General features: G+C 36.2%; 1 protein-coding gene across 4 annotated transcripts in view; it reads right to left on the bottom strand.

The window, feature by feature from the left end:
* Positions 1 to 19,187, bottom strand: part of cabin1 (calcineurin binding protein 1) — a 106,660-nt gene that overhangs the window by 35,942 nt on the left and 51,531 nt on the right. The gene's annotated exons all lie outside the window — the stretch shown is intronic.

Raw genomic sequence — 19,187 nt, 5'->3', positions numbered from 1 at the left:
TAAACTTAATTTTAAAGGAGTACTGTATTTTTGCTCTGCTGTACACAAGGTCAAAAATATTTTATATTCATCTCGTTCAGAGCCTAATTTTAAAATGTATTTCACACACTTCACTGCAGCAGGCTGACTTTACCTCCTGAATGTGCAGACAGGAAACAAAAACCTTTATTAGGACATAAACAGAGAATCATTTTCAATATTAATTAATTAAAATTTGGTGGTACAAGGTGTAGTTCATATATACTGTAAATAGATAGTATACGTATAAAGCAACTAATAGCTAAGGAAAGATGTCCGCTAATGTGTTTTTGAAATCTCTCACGAAAATACCACCCGTATCTAAAAAGTCATTATTCTCAGTGGAAAGATATTTCTGAAGGTAGCAGAAAGACTGAAAATTTGGGTGATGTATTCAACTTCAACACTCTGAATACAGGATGGAGCCCCTAAGTAGAGTTTCATTTAAATAACCAGTCTTAAATGAATCATGGCAGTAACAAAATGTGCCAAGTGAATACAAAACCTAATGTACATTCCAGTACAGGCGTTTTATTCCCTCCCACACTCCATGATATAAAATGAGCTTCCTGCCAGATTTCTGGCTATATGAATACACAAGGTGTCCAAAAAGATACCCAAACAGATCTACACAATCATCTTCAGCAAGGACAGTTCCAGAAAATGCATACTCTTGGCTTGTTTACAGTTTGTAATATGTAAAGTGGTACTTAGTTACCAACAGTAGAGTGCAATTTTCACCATTTTAACAAATCTACAATTACACTGACAGAGTAGATCTGCCAGCCAGCTCCGTGTCTTTGCCACTGGGGATGCAGCTTTCTGTGCTGTCAGTGGGATGTGTGGAGGTGATGAGTAGATGAAGATGAGCATCTTTTTCAGGAAATGAATCATGCACTGTTGATCCAAGGATAAACCCTGTCAGTATACAGACTTAAAAGGACTGCAGTGGAGCTGGCATTATAAGTGAATGCCTGGAAAAATGCCTGAATATTAGAAACTGCCAGCTGACAAGAAGATACTATCCAAATTTCAGCAGATTTTTTTTTTTAACAAAACAGTTCGATACAGTCTAAAATGACACATGTTTCTCCTTTCTTTTGCTTGCTCCAGCTGTCTCTTAAGAGGTGTGACGTATCATTTCCACTTTACGTGCCAGTTGACAGAATGAGGATGAAGATACCCTCTTCCTGTTTCACCAAAGTAAACACTTTTCCTGGATAAATAATGCTGACAAATGTTGTGCTTCTGCAATTTCACTTTTGATGTTGTTGTGCCAAAAGCTAAAATAAACATTAAACGTAACCATTCAATGCTCAATTTATATGGGCATCTATCAGATGGAAAATAATTAAAAAGACGGTACCTGAAAAGGTAAGCATACAATTATTACAGTAACAAAACTACTGTAAAGTATGAATAAGTTTTGTAGCCAGCCGAGAATGTATAAAGTGCCTATTTTATTATCTTAACACTATGCCTAGGGTGCATAATTTGAATAATGCGAATTTCCCCTTGGGGATTAATAAAGTATCTATCTATCTATCTATCTATCTATCTATCTATCTATCTATCTATCTATCTATCTATCTATCTATCTATCATAATTGGCTTTTTACGCAACTTCTTAGAATTATACAAATATAAAGAATTCATTTCTAAATTGAGTAGCAGTTGTGTTAACGATCACCACATTCGTGACATCTATTGTAACACACTGAACACTGATGATATTAAATGTTAGTAAAAATGGAACCTCTTGCTCAAAACCCGTGAAAAAATAAAATAATATAAAGAATCTGAAACCACCGTATACAACGACAGACGGCCAGTTCCACATTTCCTGTCATTGTGGATCCAAATGAGCATTTTTGGCAGAGCCCAATCCCAATGACACAAATGTTCTATCAATGTGATAGAAAACAACACTGAAGCTTTTTGAAAGCCATTTCTAACCCACACCTTATTAAAGGGGTCACAAACTGAAACCAATGATACAGTACTCCAAAACTGCTTTGTTTAATTCAAAGCAGACCATCAAAGGCCATACCTTTAACAACTGCAGGATACTGAGCCAGTTCTCAAACTTTTGCACTGACCAGAATGTTACGTTTATAAAGTCATAAATATCTTAGCCCCAAGCCTCCCGTTAACTTACAAAACTTCGCAATCTGTACTTCCGAGCACATATTGTAATCCCGACAATCAGAACTCATTAAAAGTCCAAGAATATATAAAACTTGTATAAGAGACTGACTCTTTAACAATAAGGTCCCCCGAAACTCAAGAATGGTCCACCTACCAATATTTGAGAAGCCCTGTCTCTTTCAGCCTATAAATCAAACCTAAAGATGTTTAATATTTCACAATGGCTCATTTATGAATAAACATAGTAACTGCAAATCACAAATACTTTAAAGTATACTTTCTGGATAATTACATAAAAATTTCTGTATGGAAACGAAAAGAAAAAATACAATAATTTGTTAAAAACATTTTAGATAAGCTAAACACATCCAAAGGTCTGTTTTGTTAAAAGAAGCAAATGCACCTTAAGAAACTGAGAGCAGCCTGACATTAATATTTTTGCAGTTAAACATCTCAGGAACATATCTGACCAAATCTTAATTCTGTTCAGGTCCATCTGCAGTAATTTCACTGTAGCCCATGAAGATAATTCCAACATTCAGTGCAATCTACAAATTTGATCAGCTTGTTAGTAATGTAATTGTCTAACCCACTCAATCAAGACCAAGTGAACCAACTGTTGATTGAATATTATCTCTAAACACAGTAACAGTGTATGTGCTAAAATCACAGCAGTGGTATATTAACATGTGACATCCAGTGTACCCCATACAAAAGACCTGCAAAGAGAGAACTAGTGGGTTGTAAATTTACCAACACAAATCTTCAGACACTGAGAAAGAAGAAGCATCAAAAAGAGAATGCCAAGGTGAGTCAAGGTAAGTATGCCATCTATCTGGCTACGTGGATTAGTGACTAAGGAGACCAGAGACTGCAAAGCCAACCTTGATTCAGTTTGACAACGTGCCTAGGACTTTCTGTACTTAAACTGTGGTGGTGTGGTATACACTAGAAAATAAACTACTTCTGCAGTGCACAGTAAAAATCTTGATAAAACACACATACTATCCCTTGTGCTGCCAATAGAGCTAACGGATCTTAACATACATTACAGAGAAGGTGGATTTGCACAGTGTGTTATGTAAGGTATGATCTATCTGTTCTGGAAGGTGCCTTACCACAAAAAAATGCCATAAATGGTAGCAGAACACAACAAAATATTATAACATATTAAAAATAGACAAAGGACCACTTGTACTCTTTTTTCTGCATCTATTATTTTGTGACATGTCAGGATAATACAAAAAGCAGGTGACATAGAACTGTATGTATGTTGTATGTCTTTGTAAAACCCTTTTGTTCACAGAAGCTTTGCTTTGCTTTGTTCAGTTTTGTTTTTTTGGGTTTGTGGTTTTGGGCCTTCATTTTATGGTTCTCTTTTAGGAAACATTTATCACAAATTTTCTCAAAAACAGCCCAAATAATTTGAGTGAGTTTTGAAAATTTTATTGCTCTCAACAGCATACGAGGCATAGTAACAAAATAAAGAGATCCAAGACATATATAAAATGAAGCAAAGGTTACGATCACTTCATTTTACACTAATGTGGAGTCATAATTCAGGTATCGTGCTCAATGAAAGGGCTCAGCATGACACATGTAGTGAATCATGACCCTCATTCTGAATGTACTGTAAATGTTAATTTTTTTTTTTTTTTAACATTTTTACTCACACATTTCTATGAGAACGCTGCCTATGTACAATGAACGCCTCCATACTTGACACGTCTGGGTAACTTGATGACTGTTCCTATTTTTATTTTATTTTTTAAAATTATTTTAACTGTTGTGCAGCTGACAGAAATATATTTGTGTAGCATGGCTACTTTAGTAAACCAAGGCACTGTCTACAGCATTTTCAACAGAATTATACCAAGTATGCCAAACTGTGTTAAAGACGGTGTGCCTATTTTCACCAAGTAAAAACACTGGGAACAAAAGAAAACACATGATAAGCAAAAACTAAAACCACATGGGCTTCTCTATAAGGCTCCTATGGCTTACTTACAGTCTGGACCGGGGTCCCCAACTCCAGTCCTGGAGGACCCCAAGTGGCTACAGGTTTTCATTCTAACCCTTTTCTTAAGAAGTGACCTGTTTTTGCTCTTAATTAACTTCTTTTGAAATAATTTCAATTGACTTGATCTTGAAGACTCAGGCCCCTTAATTGTTTCTTCTCCCCTAATTATCAGCTAGATAATAATGACATACAAAATGAACCAAAACATGACCAAGACTGTCGATCATACTGTATCTGAAAGTATAGAAAGCTGAACGTCTCAGAAATGTTTATCTGCTCAGGTCCCCAAAACATTTTAACAGCACTCATATTAACGAGAAAATCAACAATTTCGGAAATGTCTGCTATTGCACAATGAGAGCAGCAACAAGCCAAGTAATTAAAGAACGGGTTTAATTAACAAGACTCAGTGCCTAATTAATAATAACAATTCTTTGCATTTATATAGCGCTTTTCTCACTACTCAAAGCACTCAGCAATTGCAGGTTAAGGGCCCAACAAAGCAGAGTCCCTTTTTGCATTTTACAGGATTCAAACCGGCAACCTTCCAATTGCAACTGGTTGGAGTGAAATTGGTTGGAGTTTGAAGCTTCAACTTAGTTGGTGTTCTGTTTGCTCACTCACTTCGCATTTCACTGTTTGGGTGCCACTTAAGGATAGAAATGAAGCAATTCAGAGGAACAAATCTTAAAAAAACAAGTCAATTAAAAAGGTAAGTAGCAGCAAAAACAGGTCACTGATTAAGAAAAGGGTTAGGATGAAAACCTGCAGCCACTGGGGCCCTCCAGGACCGCAGTTGGGACTCTCTTCCTTCTGTAGGTTGAGTGCATGTCACAAATTACAACTCAGTCCATAAAGCTCTGGCTAAGCCCCAGAACTACTCCTGGGTGGCTGACCCGACCTCCTGCATACAAACACCAGAGTGATGTTTGAATCAAAATCATCTAGATCAGACTTGAGACTATGTCTCACTTGTGGCTTTCCATCATTTAAGCACCCTATGCCCGATTTATTGTGCTAATATTGTATTTAGATTCATCTAAAGCTGGATACTAATCTTACAAAACAAGGACTTTCAAGTTTTCTCCATCACCTTGAAGAATGTCTGAAATAACAATATCAACAATTAATATTAAATTAACGTTTGTGTTACAAGCCTTCAAAATACAGGGAGGGTGTCAGTTATGCTGAACCTATAATTTAATCTCTGGTGCATTTTGGGTGGAAACATTTAAAAAAAAAAAAACTGTTGTGACTTCTTGGTAGTAATCACTGGGGATTGCATCATTTCACATCTTTGCACTTGTCCTGTCTGTGGTGAAGGGGCCACGTTCAATACAACTATTTTTGGTTTAATCATTTCCTGAGAAATAGATATAGATATTGAGCATGTACATTCATCCATCTTCCTACATCACTGTGCTCTACTGCAAGGCAGCAGTCAGATGTGTGACCACCAAAGACATCTTCAGTTATGAAGAAAACAACTAGAGTGTCAGTGCAGTGCCCTAACTGTAGGTAAATATAATGAGATATAACATACCTTAAAAAGCAATACAGGATGATATAGAAGCAAAGGAAAGTCTAAAGCAAATTGAGACTTAATCATAATCATCAAGTACATGATAAAACTTTCATTGCCACATCTGTTCCAAAGTTCTGAACATGAATCTTCAGAGATATTAATGGTTATGGCCAGAACAAACTGATACCTATAATACATTTACCACAAAAAAATGCTATATTATGCAAAAGCCATCATAAAACATTGAGCATATATCTGTATTGTGAAATACATTGAGGTGATTTAAATTAATATTTCAGATCATGCAGAACTAATTTGTCACCCGATCATGCTTCTCCTGTATGAATAAAACATTAGAGAGCTGCAGAGCCAGGAGCTCCAGCCCGTCAGTTACAGCGAGGGATTCCCCACCACCACTGCTGCTTAAATGTGATTGAGATTCTGAGCGAGTCACTGCTTTCTCTGAAGGCTGCGTCTTCGCTTCCCAGCTCAACTTTGCTGACCCCTAAACAGAGCGGCTTCATGTCACTTACTGGTCACACAGTTTCACAGGTTTGCCTCGTTTTACTAAAAGAATGAGACATTAACATTGGAAATTTTATGGCTGCAGCAAGTGGTGAGCTACAATGAACAAAGACAGACTTGATGAAAAATTTATTTTACTCTGTATTAATAATTCATACAAAGAAACAATATTTTGCTTTCAAGGCCACCCTACAGGCACTGTCATCAGACACTCTTAAAACAAATATTAAATGAACTGTGATACATGAAAACTGATAGAGGATTTTCTTGAAATACATATAAAATTAAAGCAATAAAAAAAATGAAGACCTAATAAATCTTGTGATGAATAATTACTGCCAAGTCTACTTTTCTCATGCTCTAAAGTCAATGTCTGAATCACTGTACAAACCATCAGCAGACGAGGACTAGCTTTAATTTAAAATGAGCTGCTATTTAATTCGGGGTCGTCCTTTACATTCAAACGTGAGGTATAAACTGGAGAATCTCACAGCTGGCGTGACTGCTTAAAGCAACAGCAAATCTTTGCATCCCCCCCCCCCCCCCCCTCCTCTCATATGTAATAATGAAACAAAGCAATGAAACACGAGGTCAGTTCCCACATCACAGTACAGTGGTTTTGTTAATAATCCTCACTGTAATCAGCCTATCCATCTATCTAATACATCAGAACAACACTGTGTTTAAGTGGTCGGTATGGTCTTGGCTGAAAGTGAAACTTATTTTTAAACATCTGGAAGACAAAGTGAGTTAAACGACTAAAGGAGAGCCGTTGAAGTACATTACAAACACGGCACTCTGACAAATTTCATATTGACCAACACACCAAACTCAAGGGGGGGGGGGTAGAAAAGCAGATTATGCCCCCCACCATTCTGTACCCAGCTAGTTGCACTACGTCCCACAGCATCCGTATCTGAGCATAACAACATCCACACAATATATGAAAAAACTAATTTTCCCAAAATATAAGGTGCCCTAAAACATGGCTAAATGTTTTGGACATTTAATCTCTTCAAGCATGAATGTTTGCAAATAAAACATAAAGAAAAAAAGGAAGAATAATTTGAAGGGATAAACAACTCACCATTACAAATGAAAGTGCCACCACTTCAGTCCTTACTGTTGAGACCACAAATGATCCCCTTTTATAAGCAACAGCTCCAAACAGTGAGGAGAATGAAGTTATAATCCGCTGTGCAATATCTATTGGTCGGCTGGGGGCTTGGCTTGATTTTCGTTACAAAAACGCGAGTGTCAGCAAACAACCGTGGAGAAAACAGCTCAACAAGACGGCGGCAACAGCAGCAATAGCACTAGTGTCAGAGCTAAAGGGAAACAGCATGTTAGTGACAGACAGGTTTGCGTTCTCTTCTTCCCCTGACAAGCCCTTCCACCACACGCCCACGCACACACTCTCTTGCACACACGCTCCCTCGCTTGCACTCTCTCTCTCCCCCCCCCATGACCCAAGCCTTCTCAGGAAGGAAAAAAAAAAAACACACACACGACTGCTATTCCCGAGGCTGACAGCATCCAATAAGACAAGAGCTTAAATCCGCCCACAAGACCACCCCCATGCAAACATACACAAACACGACGGAGCAGAATCTCCTCATCCAGCCGCTGCACTCGGTCTCCTGAGCATGTGGCAGATTACAGAAACCCGGTGTGTGCGCATCTTCTTGTGCAAGTCTGCTAAAAACAAAAAACCCCGACTTCAGTGTGTAGGAACAGTCACAGAAAAGAAGGCAAGTACGCCAGCACACGGGCCTTTGCCGATGCCTCCTGCTCAGCAGCTTTATTTAAATATCCATTTCCGTCTTTTACACACAATTCTTTTCTTCTTTCATTTAGACTGCTCTGGTAGCCACACAGACCTGTTGTATTTCCTGTTATGTTGCAGGATGTCAAAACTGCTGACTCTGGCTTTACAACTTTGAGTTGTATGTTGCGGGAAGGGCAGAAAAACATTAAAAAAAACGGTATGTCAGAAATTCATATTTAAAAAAAAAAAAAAAACAACATTCTCAACATACATTTCAGGGTGTGCTGCACTCACTAGGGACAAAGCTACAAGCTAATCCTGCCAGGTTTCATTTCCATCATGCTGTGCACTCATACAGTAAAGCACTGTTGTTGACCATCTGAAAATTTCTCCGAGCGTGGGTGGGAAAGTGCATTCCCCAGGAATACAGTCTAAGCACACAAACAAACTCTTGGACTGCTTTTCAAGCTAAGATTAGAGCAGTGAGGATTACGCAGCATACAATCCCCAAGTTATATCTCCTCATTTGTCTTTTTTTTTAAATCTACATCTTTAGGAAGGCTTTTTTCATGTTTTTATTTGTCATACAACTTCTTTTAATTTGCTGCTAAAACACAGAAACTCCGGTGTACAGTATACAGCCTGTCAATTTCAAAGAAATACAGAAAGTTTCTCTACAGCATAAGTGAATTAAAAGAATTGATGGATAAACAGAATATGATTCTATCAAAAATATTTAATATACCTTATAAACACCTACCCAAGATCGAGTTTTGGGTAAATATCAACTAGACAAATGCTTCCACATGGCAGGAGTGAACTCTAATCCATCAAACAGACAAGCTGGAAAGTAAAGGTATGCCCAAGTTGAAGTCAGTTGTTGTCATCTCCATGTTGAAACTTCTGAATGAGTCACAAAACAGGCCTTCAGAAAGGCAATAAAATCAATCTCTGATGCAGCCAAAGTGAGTAATCACTGGCTAAGGTTAGGGGGGGGGGGGGGGGAAATGATACAAGCAGGATTTCCAAATGACTGCTAACAGAGGTCAAACACACACCTGTGGGACACACAACCGGTCCGATGAGCTACAGTGGGCCTGAGAGTGTCTTAAATGTTTCACGATGCCTAGTTGTACAACTACACAAAGACAGCGCTTCCATTTCTAGAAATTCATCATATGGGATACTATGAGAAAAAAAACGTACATATCACTGCTATTTTTTGATAAAGAACGACCCTAAGTGAAATGTTACCACCATTACAGAAGGTGAACAGGTATCATCATAACTTTATGAGCAAGAGAAAAATTCAGAATCGGACAAATGCTTACATAACAGACATTTTTGCCTAACGTGACTTGACAAGCACTCTACAGTAGTTTCCAAACTTGTGCGATCGAGTGGCATAGCGGTGAAGGCTTTAGACTTCTAACCCTGACGTTGTGGGTACAAATCCTGTTACTGACACTGTGTGAGCATGACCAAGTCATTTCATCTGCCTGTGCTCCACTTTGAAAAACAGAATAAAAGGAACCAATTATACCTCAAAAATTGCAAGTCACCTTGGATAAAAAAGTAAACCAAATAATAATGGTTGTATAAATAATCTGCAAAATAACACTGGTCTTAACAAGAATGTAGTACTTACTTTTATGCAAGTTTCAAAAGTTTGTATCTTGGGTCCAACAAGTCTTAAAGCGCTAAATCACGCTTCTGTTATGCCAAATCAGTTATCCACAAACTACTGTAGATGGGAGATTAATAACCAATGTGACTGCTGAATTTAGAAATGTAAAGCGATAAGAGAATCTCATGAAACCCATTATTAAATCAGGCCCATGTTAAAGGCATCTACATTACTTGCTACTCAAGTTCTAATTGTGCCTTATAAATTGTGAAACCACACACTCAAGACACTCACACATACTGAAAAACCATGAAGCATGAATATATACTAATTAATTGTTCTGTCATTAAATGATTAATTATAGTTCCTACAGAGGAGGATGCTTGCAGAACTGCTGAGAGGTTTGAGTGGAATTACGACCTCCCTCAGATCATCTGCTGCAAATTCGCAAATGCACATTCAAATTTTATAAGTGGAACAAGGTGTTTACAGTATTCTCATTTTCAAATTTGACATCCCTACAACCTATCCTACTTTAGTTCTGAATAATCCAAATAAGACCTTCAATCACAACACAGGCACGATTCAGAATAATACGTTTTCATGAAGACCGTCAAAACCTTAGTACCCGAGGATGTGGCTTAAATACTAAAACATTTATATGCATGTCATCTCAGCCAGCAATCAAGTGGTCCAGATTGAACCTGCAGTCTTGTGGTTACAGTTTGACACAACAGTCACGGTATGACACCCTCTGACTTAGGAACAATCAGCTGGACATCATGCTGGCTGTTATCATCAAAACGTTTGTTAACTGTTGTAGAAAGTAGCTTTGACTAAAAGGTTATAGCATATCTTGTTTATTGTTTGGGACAATAAACTTCATTACACTGCACACATATACGCCTCTCCCCAGCGCAAATGTAAACCAAAATAAACAGTTCTCTTTACATCAAGAATGCCACAAAGCAACAACCACAAAACACAATGCAACCTCAAGCTTTCTCTTCATATTATATACTGTATATATATGAATCTACATGTCTAAATGAGCTCCATGTGGCACTCACCACAATCATCATGAAGTACTCTAATCTGGCCAGGGTACAACTCAAGTCTAGCACACCAGAAACAGTGGATTCTGAACATTTGGTCCACCACACAAACAACTCAATTCAGAAGGCCATCCTTCCAGTACAAGACTACTTTAGGTCCGTAGTCAACACAATTATCCGAATTGAGCTTGCAGTGAAGCTCAACACCTGTACCTTTAAATATTTCTCCTGTTTTCATAAAACTTAAAATTCTAAGCTGAAACAAAACTAGGAGAAGAGGCAAAAACGACTGCTGTATATTGAAAATAAAATATCTGTCCTAGGGTGTCATTCATCTGAATGGCATGGTACAAATTTATAAAAAGCCAAAATTATTCATCATTGCTATCTTGTCAAAAGTAATGTATGTTTAAGTACGGAACGATGAGCATGTCACTTTCTCTCTGCGGATCTGGCAGATTCTTTCACTGATGAAAAAAGTTTTCATTCCCCAGATTGTTGTAGTTGAAACTGTTTTCCCAAAAAACAAAAGTTGCAGTGCCATAGTGGTCAAAATCATTCCAATATAAAAAGAATAGAATGAAACAGTTAAAACATTTTGGGAAAAAAATAACTTTAAATTTGCACTTTAATTTTCTACTTTTTTAAGCTCGTTAACTACAAGAAAAAAAGATTGCTTTCATGAGTTACATATACTATTGATGTAAAGATGAACAGGCATACACGCCTTATACATAAAGAGACACCATGCAACAAATTGTGCGACTCTGCCCAGAGTTCATTAAAACAAACAAATATACAGTATATAAAATCATTCAGAAAGTCAAAGTTGAAATTTCAATAGCACTACAATATTTTCTCCTGTACTATGGTAGGGAGTGAGGAAGTGACACATGACTGATTCATTAGCAAATAAACCACAATTTGAATGTATGGAGAATTTTCCTGAATTATCAAATTCATACATAATGACCGTATATCAAGGCAACAGTGCATTAATTATACAGTTCTTAAACTCTTATACAAGTACAGCATATGTAGGTGACATGCTAATAGTGTTCGGGAACCTGACGAAAAAATTAGCCAGAACTAAATACATACACATGTCCCACTAATGCTAAACCACAGAACCTCTTGTGTACAGCATAAGGCCTTCACAGAAATACAGTAACAACATCATAAAGGCCAACTTGGAAACATCCATCATCCCAACTTGTATGTATTTAATGGTTATGGAAGGAAAACCAGTCAACTTTGTTTCTATATTCCACCCTAAAGCCAACTAAGAAAAAAAGTGCCAACTCCACACAGACAACCACCAGGCATCAGAGCCGAGTCCAGGATGCTTGCTAGCATGCCGCTCAATTAGTTGCATTTTAGAACAGAGTGAAGACGATCTCTTAAGACTTCATACTTCACTCTTTACAAACATAAATAAGATACAGGAAGAATTGTAGAGGGGACAAGTAGAAAATAAGTACAACAACAGTGAATCATATGCAGGCTTTCTCTTAACTTAAACACTGTCTCGATTATTTCAACGTATTTACCCCATCTTTTTTTCTTTGTGGAAGACCCTTCATATTATGCAGACAGCCCTGCAGATACAATACCAAACTTTCCAAATTAAGGATAGAATAGATCTTAGATAAAATTAAACACGTGAAAGAAGATTCTGTACCTATTTCTTTCACCTCAGTGGTAGTTGTGTTTCAGTCCACATATTGCTGATTAAGATTCATTTACGAATATACATATCACGAACACAGTGATGGTTTTCAATGACATATTTCGACAAACCGACCCTGTATAGAAATTCCATAATTTTTAGAGAAGCCCTAAATATTTCACATGGCTAGAGAATGGCTACGTCAAATACGACTGATTCTTCAAATCCTGTTTGGCCACAATCACATTTCTTTAAAATATTTTCAAATGTTGCAACAACAATCACAACATAAGTAGTCTTTTAAATTGTACTTCATTTGTGATTTCAATGACATTGCAAGGAGTTTCTGCTTCTGTAAGCATAAAACTGATAAGTTGATTTTTGATGAACAATAAATATTTGTTATTCTGTCAAAACAGCATTTCAAGAATCTGGATGAATAAATTTAAAAGAAAATGGGTATCTGTTGAAAGGTTTTTTTTAGAGCAGGCTCAACAGTATGGGGTACAATAAGCATCAAGAACTGTCTCGGCATGTTTTTATAAAATAAAATTTGTTTTTATTAAATCAGCTAGTCTTAATTAACAAACAAAAAACCTTCAGCTGTATCATACAAGAAAAAGACAACAGCATTCTCCAATGCATGTCTTCCTACAAATCACAGATGGGGAGGACTTTTACAAGAAATAAAAAGTTGGCAAACTCAGATTAAGAATGATTTTATGACAAAAGGCTTTCTCAGTTTTTGCTTAGGAAGTCCAATTTAAAGGAATGTGCAAGTTAGAACTTTACACATAAGAAAGCAATAAAACAACCAATCTCTTTACTCCATATTTAGAGAGATTTATCAGTCCAGTTGAACAATACCCAGTTGTTTCACATTTTATGGATTAGCATGGTAAATGGTTAGGATGCCAACAAAGAGCCAAATTAAACTGTCAAAAACAGTGAGGATAGCATGCCCTGCTAATAAAAGACAGCTAGAGAACTTTATCTTATTAAATAGATAGATAGATAGATAGATAGATAGATAGATAGATAGATAGATAGATAGATAGATAGATAGATAGATAGATAGATAGATACTTTATTAATCCCAATGGGAAATTCACATTAGTTTCAAATTACAGGTAAGAGATCAGATATTAAGGATCAAGTTAAATAAGAATCATAATAATAAATACTGTATACATAAAAGTTTCATTGATTCTCCTTGATTATTATTTACCTGGATATTTGCTCTCACACTTCATTTCACTTTCTAAATGTTCTGTATGACACCCAACACTACAATTATTTTAGGAACAGGCCATTTATAAGGTCTAAGCTGATATACTTTTCAGATTGGATATTATGGATTATGCTCAGAATCTACATTTCAATGGAGCTCATTTCTGCACATTTTGTGTCAATAACCAGCTTAACATAGGAAGAAAAAGTGTTATTTTTGGCAATTTACTTGGTTTTCAATGTTTTGTGTAGCCCTAAAGCAGTAAAGTTTGTCCACCCGTGCCTTACAGGCAGCAATGTGCCAACGACTAGTGAGTACCTGCATGCACTTCAAAGTGTTCATAAATGCTCAGTGCTGTACGGACTTCCTAGAAATACCATAGAATAAGACTTTGTTTGGTTTTTTTTTTACAGTCTCCGTCTTTCATCAATATCATTCCTACTCTTTCTATTCCTTTCATTCAGCTATATTTTTCCAATAGACTAAATAACATGTCTGCTATTGTTTTCATAATTGATTGTTTACAGTTAAATCACTGGATGAGTGATAACTACTTTTGTTTATAAACTAGTGGAAAAAATGAGATTCTAGTAATTGGTAGGCCCGAACATTGATTTTTCTCAATTAGTTGTCAACTCAGGCATTGTGTTTTACACCAGCCTCTCTCGTCTGAAGCACATTACTGAGCTATCCAAAACCTGTTTTTTCCAGACTGAAATATACAACCATTAGAATCTTTTTCTTAATATGCACCAGTTATCAGTTAAGTTTACAAAAAACTGCAACCATGTTGATTAGTTTATCCTTATAAATTCTGCATTATTCCCCAGCTTTGGTCATTACCTGTTAAAACAAAATGCCACAATACAATCACTGCCCATGGAATGTGCCATCTAAAGTTTTTGTTTTATATCTTTTGATGTCATGTGGCCATATTTCAATTCTTTTGTTAATGGGATTTTATTATCACATTATTTTGCCATGTCCAACTATTTATATGCGTGTTTGTTTAGGCAAATGTTAATTAATCCTGTAATTCATTGTTATTGTATTAAAGTTGCAAATGGCTTTGTCTTCTGCAGCCCTTAGCCAGGTTAGAACTGCAGGTGAACACCATAAATTGGCAGACTGATACCTACTTGCTTCCCAGAATACTTCCTGGCAGAGACTTTTGTGCACACGTTTGTGGTCAGTCATTTCAGATACCATGCATTTGATGCTGCTGGGATGCACTCTCGCCACAGCAACCACAAACTGGCTTCACAAATGCAATGATGAACGATTCCTACATTGTAAAGCCAATCTGGTCGGCATAAAATATATAAGAGGTGCAAATGTAGCACACAATGTAAAATACATTAAATAGAGTCATTCTCAAGTGAGAATAACAAGGGGCTCAAATGACAGCAATATTAAACCTAGAAAACTGTATATATAATTAGCTGTATGAATAAACTAAACATATTCCTTTAATTCCTTAGTACTATTTTTACATGAGCAAGCTAGGTTTTGTGTAGTATACAGTCAATACTTAACATCCAGAAGAAGTTAAATTTATACCCATTCATTTTTTGAACTCTTTTATTCGAACACAGGGTCATAAGGTGCCAGTTAACTGTAAGGCACACTCACTAACACACCCAATTTCGAGTTACCATTGAAAACAACATGAAGAGACAGAGAGAGAACGCTCAATTTCCAAACGCTGATCACTTTACATTAAATTATAAAAATATTCCAACACTTAAAAACCTCAAATGGAAACACTGTAGTAACATGACCATATACTAAAAAACGTCTGTTTAAAGTTGAAAGTGGCACTGAAATAAACAGCAAAGTGTACAAAACCACCTGCTTTGTTTAACTTATTTATTTTTTTTATAAAACTAGAACAGGAAACACAAGTTTGCTACATTTGCTAAGCAATGCGCAGCCAAAACCGCAAAGAAGCAGACACTCTAAATTTTAAACAGCAGACACCGTTGAACTACTCATACAGCGTGCCGTACCCTTAATCTAACAGTCCTCATCATCCACATTTTGCTTCATACATGTTTTAAGACATGGGTGGGGACTTACAGATCCTGCATGTTTTTCACATTTTCTTTGCTGACATTCACTTGATGTGGTTAATTAAAATGGTTATTAGATTATACTTTCAACAGAAATTGGGAATGAAAGCTGCTGTGTCAGTTTGTAAAGCTTACAGTTAACTCTTAACAAAAGGAATGAAGGCAGGAGCAAACAAAGCAGCCTTTTAGACAAAAATACAAACAGAATCCGAGCACATACCAGCTATTCAGAGGTGCTGAGGTAGTTTCAAATACAAAACTATACATGTAGGCAAGACAACTAACAACTTCCACTTTTGCCCACTAACTCTCTACATTTCTCTCTTTGATTTTTTGCCTTTCAAATCTTTGTAGTACACATTGGCAGTCATTTGCTGGCATTCTTTCTTATTAGGTATATTCCTGAGTAATACTGCAATACCTTACATGTATAACTCTTCTCTACAATCTACAATACTGTAGTCTATCTAAAGAAACATTAAAAGTAATTATGCGACTGATCTGAACTTTGTTTCAGGTATGAAAAATGATAATAAAAGCCTCACCCTTTTTGCCTTTATTGAATTTAATTCTGGTAATGTACAACATTAATTAACTAGACTGTCAAAAGAGGATCAGTTGTAAAAGTAGCATTGGTGTCACAAGAAAATGCATCCCATATCCTTTAATCCTAGGCATTTTGTGGTGCAACGCAAACATGAAAGAATGTTGTAGGTCAAAATTCACAGATGCAAGAACGACAATTTTGAGGAAGACGATGTAATCCCAGTACAGAGTAGAGTAGTTTTAGGAATAGGTTTATAAGGGTGACAAAATTTGCTAGACAGTCAATTCAAAACATGAATTCGGCATGACTCTTTTACTTCAAATTTTGTATTAGTGTTATTAAGAAAATGACTACAAAAATAAATAAAGATCTAACTTTGTAAAAATTCCACACTAATTTCATTTAGGATTTCTGATGTTTTTGATTATAGCCTTTACTGACAAAGTTTTTAATATGAAATGAAAATATTGCATGCAAATAGAAATATAGGAATTTGTAATAACTTCTTTAAAAAATGCTATGGGTAATTAAATCTGGAGTACAAATGCCTAACAAATATAAAAATAAAATTTGTAGTTCATCATGGTCACCTTCTGCTGTATCCCATTCACTTCAAGGTCCAACGCAGCATACATTCAGAGATGCATCTTTTGCAAAGCTCTATTGTAAGGAGCTGTTATGCGAGTATTTTGGCCTTCCTTTTAGCTTCAGAAAATATGGGTATTGTCCTCTGACCTCTCTAATTATCATCTAGCACTCATTAGATCTTTACTGATCATCACACTTTTCTCAGAAAACTATTATCACAGAAAATCTCAGTAGAGCAACACTTTGTGAGACGCCGAAACCCCATGTCTCACAGCAACAATCATATCACGGTCAAAGACACTGTCGTTACTTTTGTTAACGAACAGGTGGAATTAATAAAGTGACCACTTATATATGTTAGTAAGTGTTTAAATAAATCATCTTGACTTTACTCGTGTCAGGAAAGAAAAAACGCTAAGAAAGACTTTCTCAGAAGCAAGACTATGAATTGGGTTTTAGAATATTATATTGGCATTTATAATATTCTGGTTCATCACACAGTGTGTAGTCTCTTGTTTTTGTGAAAGCCAGCATATTTACACAGTTCTGGGGGGTTTATTGATGTTAAAATACAAAGAAAAATAAATTAAACTTGTCAAAATCCCTAGGTACACTTTCACTCATTTGAAGCTATGCACCTCAATTACTGGACTAACTTTAGAATGACTATTCTTTCCACATCTGCTAACTGTGTTGACCCTTAAGAGTAAAACCTGTGAACAACCTTTATTAAAATAAAAACTTAATAATTAAGACAATCTTTAAGCCCTAGAAAATGAAGACAAAACAGAATATGTGAATAAAATACTGGCATGAAAGACTTGCTCAGATTAAGTGATTTTTACGTAATTGTTTAATTATAAGCCTGGGTTTGCAGGGTTTACAAGACATGCATTGTGCGTCAGTTATACAGCATGTCTGCACTTTTTTCAGGCAACAAAAATGTTTAGGGCCTCATTTTAAAAAGTGGGTCAGCTTTCGCACAATGATAATTCAGCACATATCAAATGCTGGTGGTGGAGTAGGGGGAGGATTGTACATTACCACAGAAAGAGTAACTACCATGCAGGCCTCCTGTACAGAGTGAAGTGAGCAGGTTTTCAGCAATTGAAAAGTACCAACAGGTTCATTAAATATGAAGGCTATTCTAACTGCATCATTATGTGAAAACATCTGCTCACCTGTAAGGCAGCACTGCATTATCTTTAAACAGACTTCATTGTGACAGTCTGATCACATTTCAGTGGAACATGTGAGAAATAAACTGAGAGTCTGTTGCTTGAGAAAAGGCTTTCACATTTGTATTAGTTGACTGTAAGATGGAGACACTTCTACTGCTACTGATGGACTAGAACAAGCTCAGTAGAACGCCAAAAAGCAGTAAAAGAAATGGTTTGTTATGAATGATTAGATTAGTAAAGCAATTTTTTAAATTCTGATGTCACCATGTTCACAATTCTACAATACAGTTTACAATACAGTTTATTTTTGTATAGCCCAAAATCACACAGGAAGTGCCACAATGGGCTTTAACAGGCCCTGCCTCTTGACAGCCCCCCAGCCTTGACTCTCTATGAAGACAAGGAAAAACTCCCAAAAAAACTTGTAGGGAAAAAATGGAAGAAACCTTGGGAAAGGCCGTTCAGGTAGGTTGGGCATGCAGTGGGTATCAAAAGAAGGGGGTCAATACAATACAATGCAATATACAGAACAGAACAAATCCTCAATACAGTATAAACATAAAACATTTTAGAAATACAGAGCAAAATTTAACAGTAGATGATATATCCCATAATAAGATTTGGATTTGTGTAGAATCCTGGAGACCTTCTAATATTAACATCTCCAAAAAAGTCAATGGTCTCATAGGCAGCAATATTTTCCAACAACTGTGTTGGCATTAGTTTCCTATTATTCATTTATTATCTGGAAAATATGGACAATAAATCTAAAATTCATGGTCCAACAATATATGTAGACTTAAATTTACCAATCTGTTTAAAAAATTCTTTTTTTGATTGGTGAAACACTAAAAAAAAAAGTCCAGTTCTTAGATTTCATTAAACCGCAGCCACTGCTAGCATACAATATAAAACTGGTATTTGTAGAAGTGTCATTCATTACACAAATGCCCTAGTTACAGGTATATATTTAATATTAAACAAGCATAACTCAAACTTTCAACAAGTTATTTTGATGTCAGCGAGTAATCAGCACCTCGCAGCTGTTGTTTTTTTTTTTAAGGAGTTGAAAACACAGCATATAATGAAGTCGTTACAGCTCTTATTTATTTTTCTGAATACTATCAGAGGTGACTATCCTGCTTTATGCATGAGGTGTTTTTCACAATAAGAGCCATCCCTGGGATGAACTGCTCTGTTCTCTTGTCCTATA

This window comes from Erpetoichthys calabaricus, chromosome 18, assembly GCF_900747795.2.
Source record: "Erpetoichthys calabaricus chromosome 18, fErpCal1.3, whole genome shotgun sequence".
Classification (NCBI taxonomy): domain Eukaryota; kingdom Metazoa; phylum Chordata; class Cladistia; order Polypteriformes; family Polypteridae; genus Erpetoichthys; species Erpetoichthys calabaricus.
Note: the sequence above shows the minus strand (reverse complement) of the source record. Positions and strands in the feature narration are given on the sequence as shown.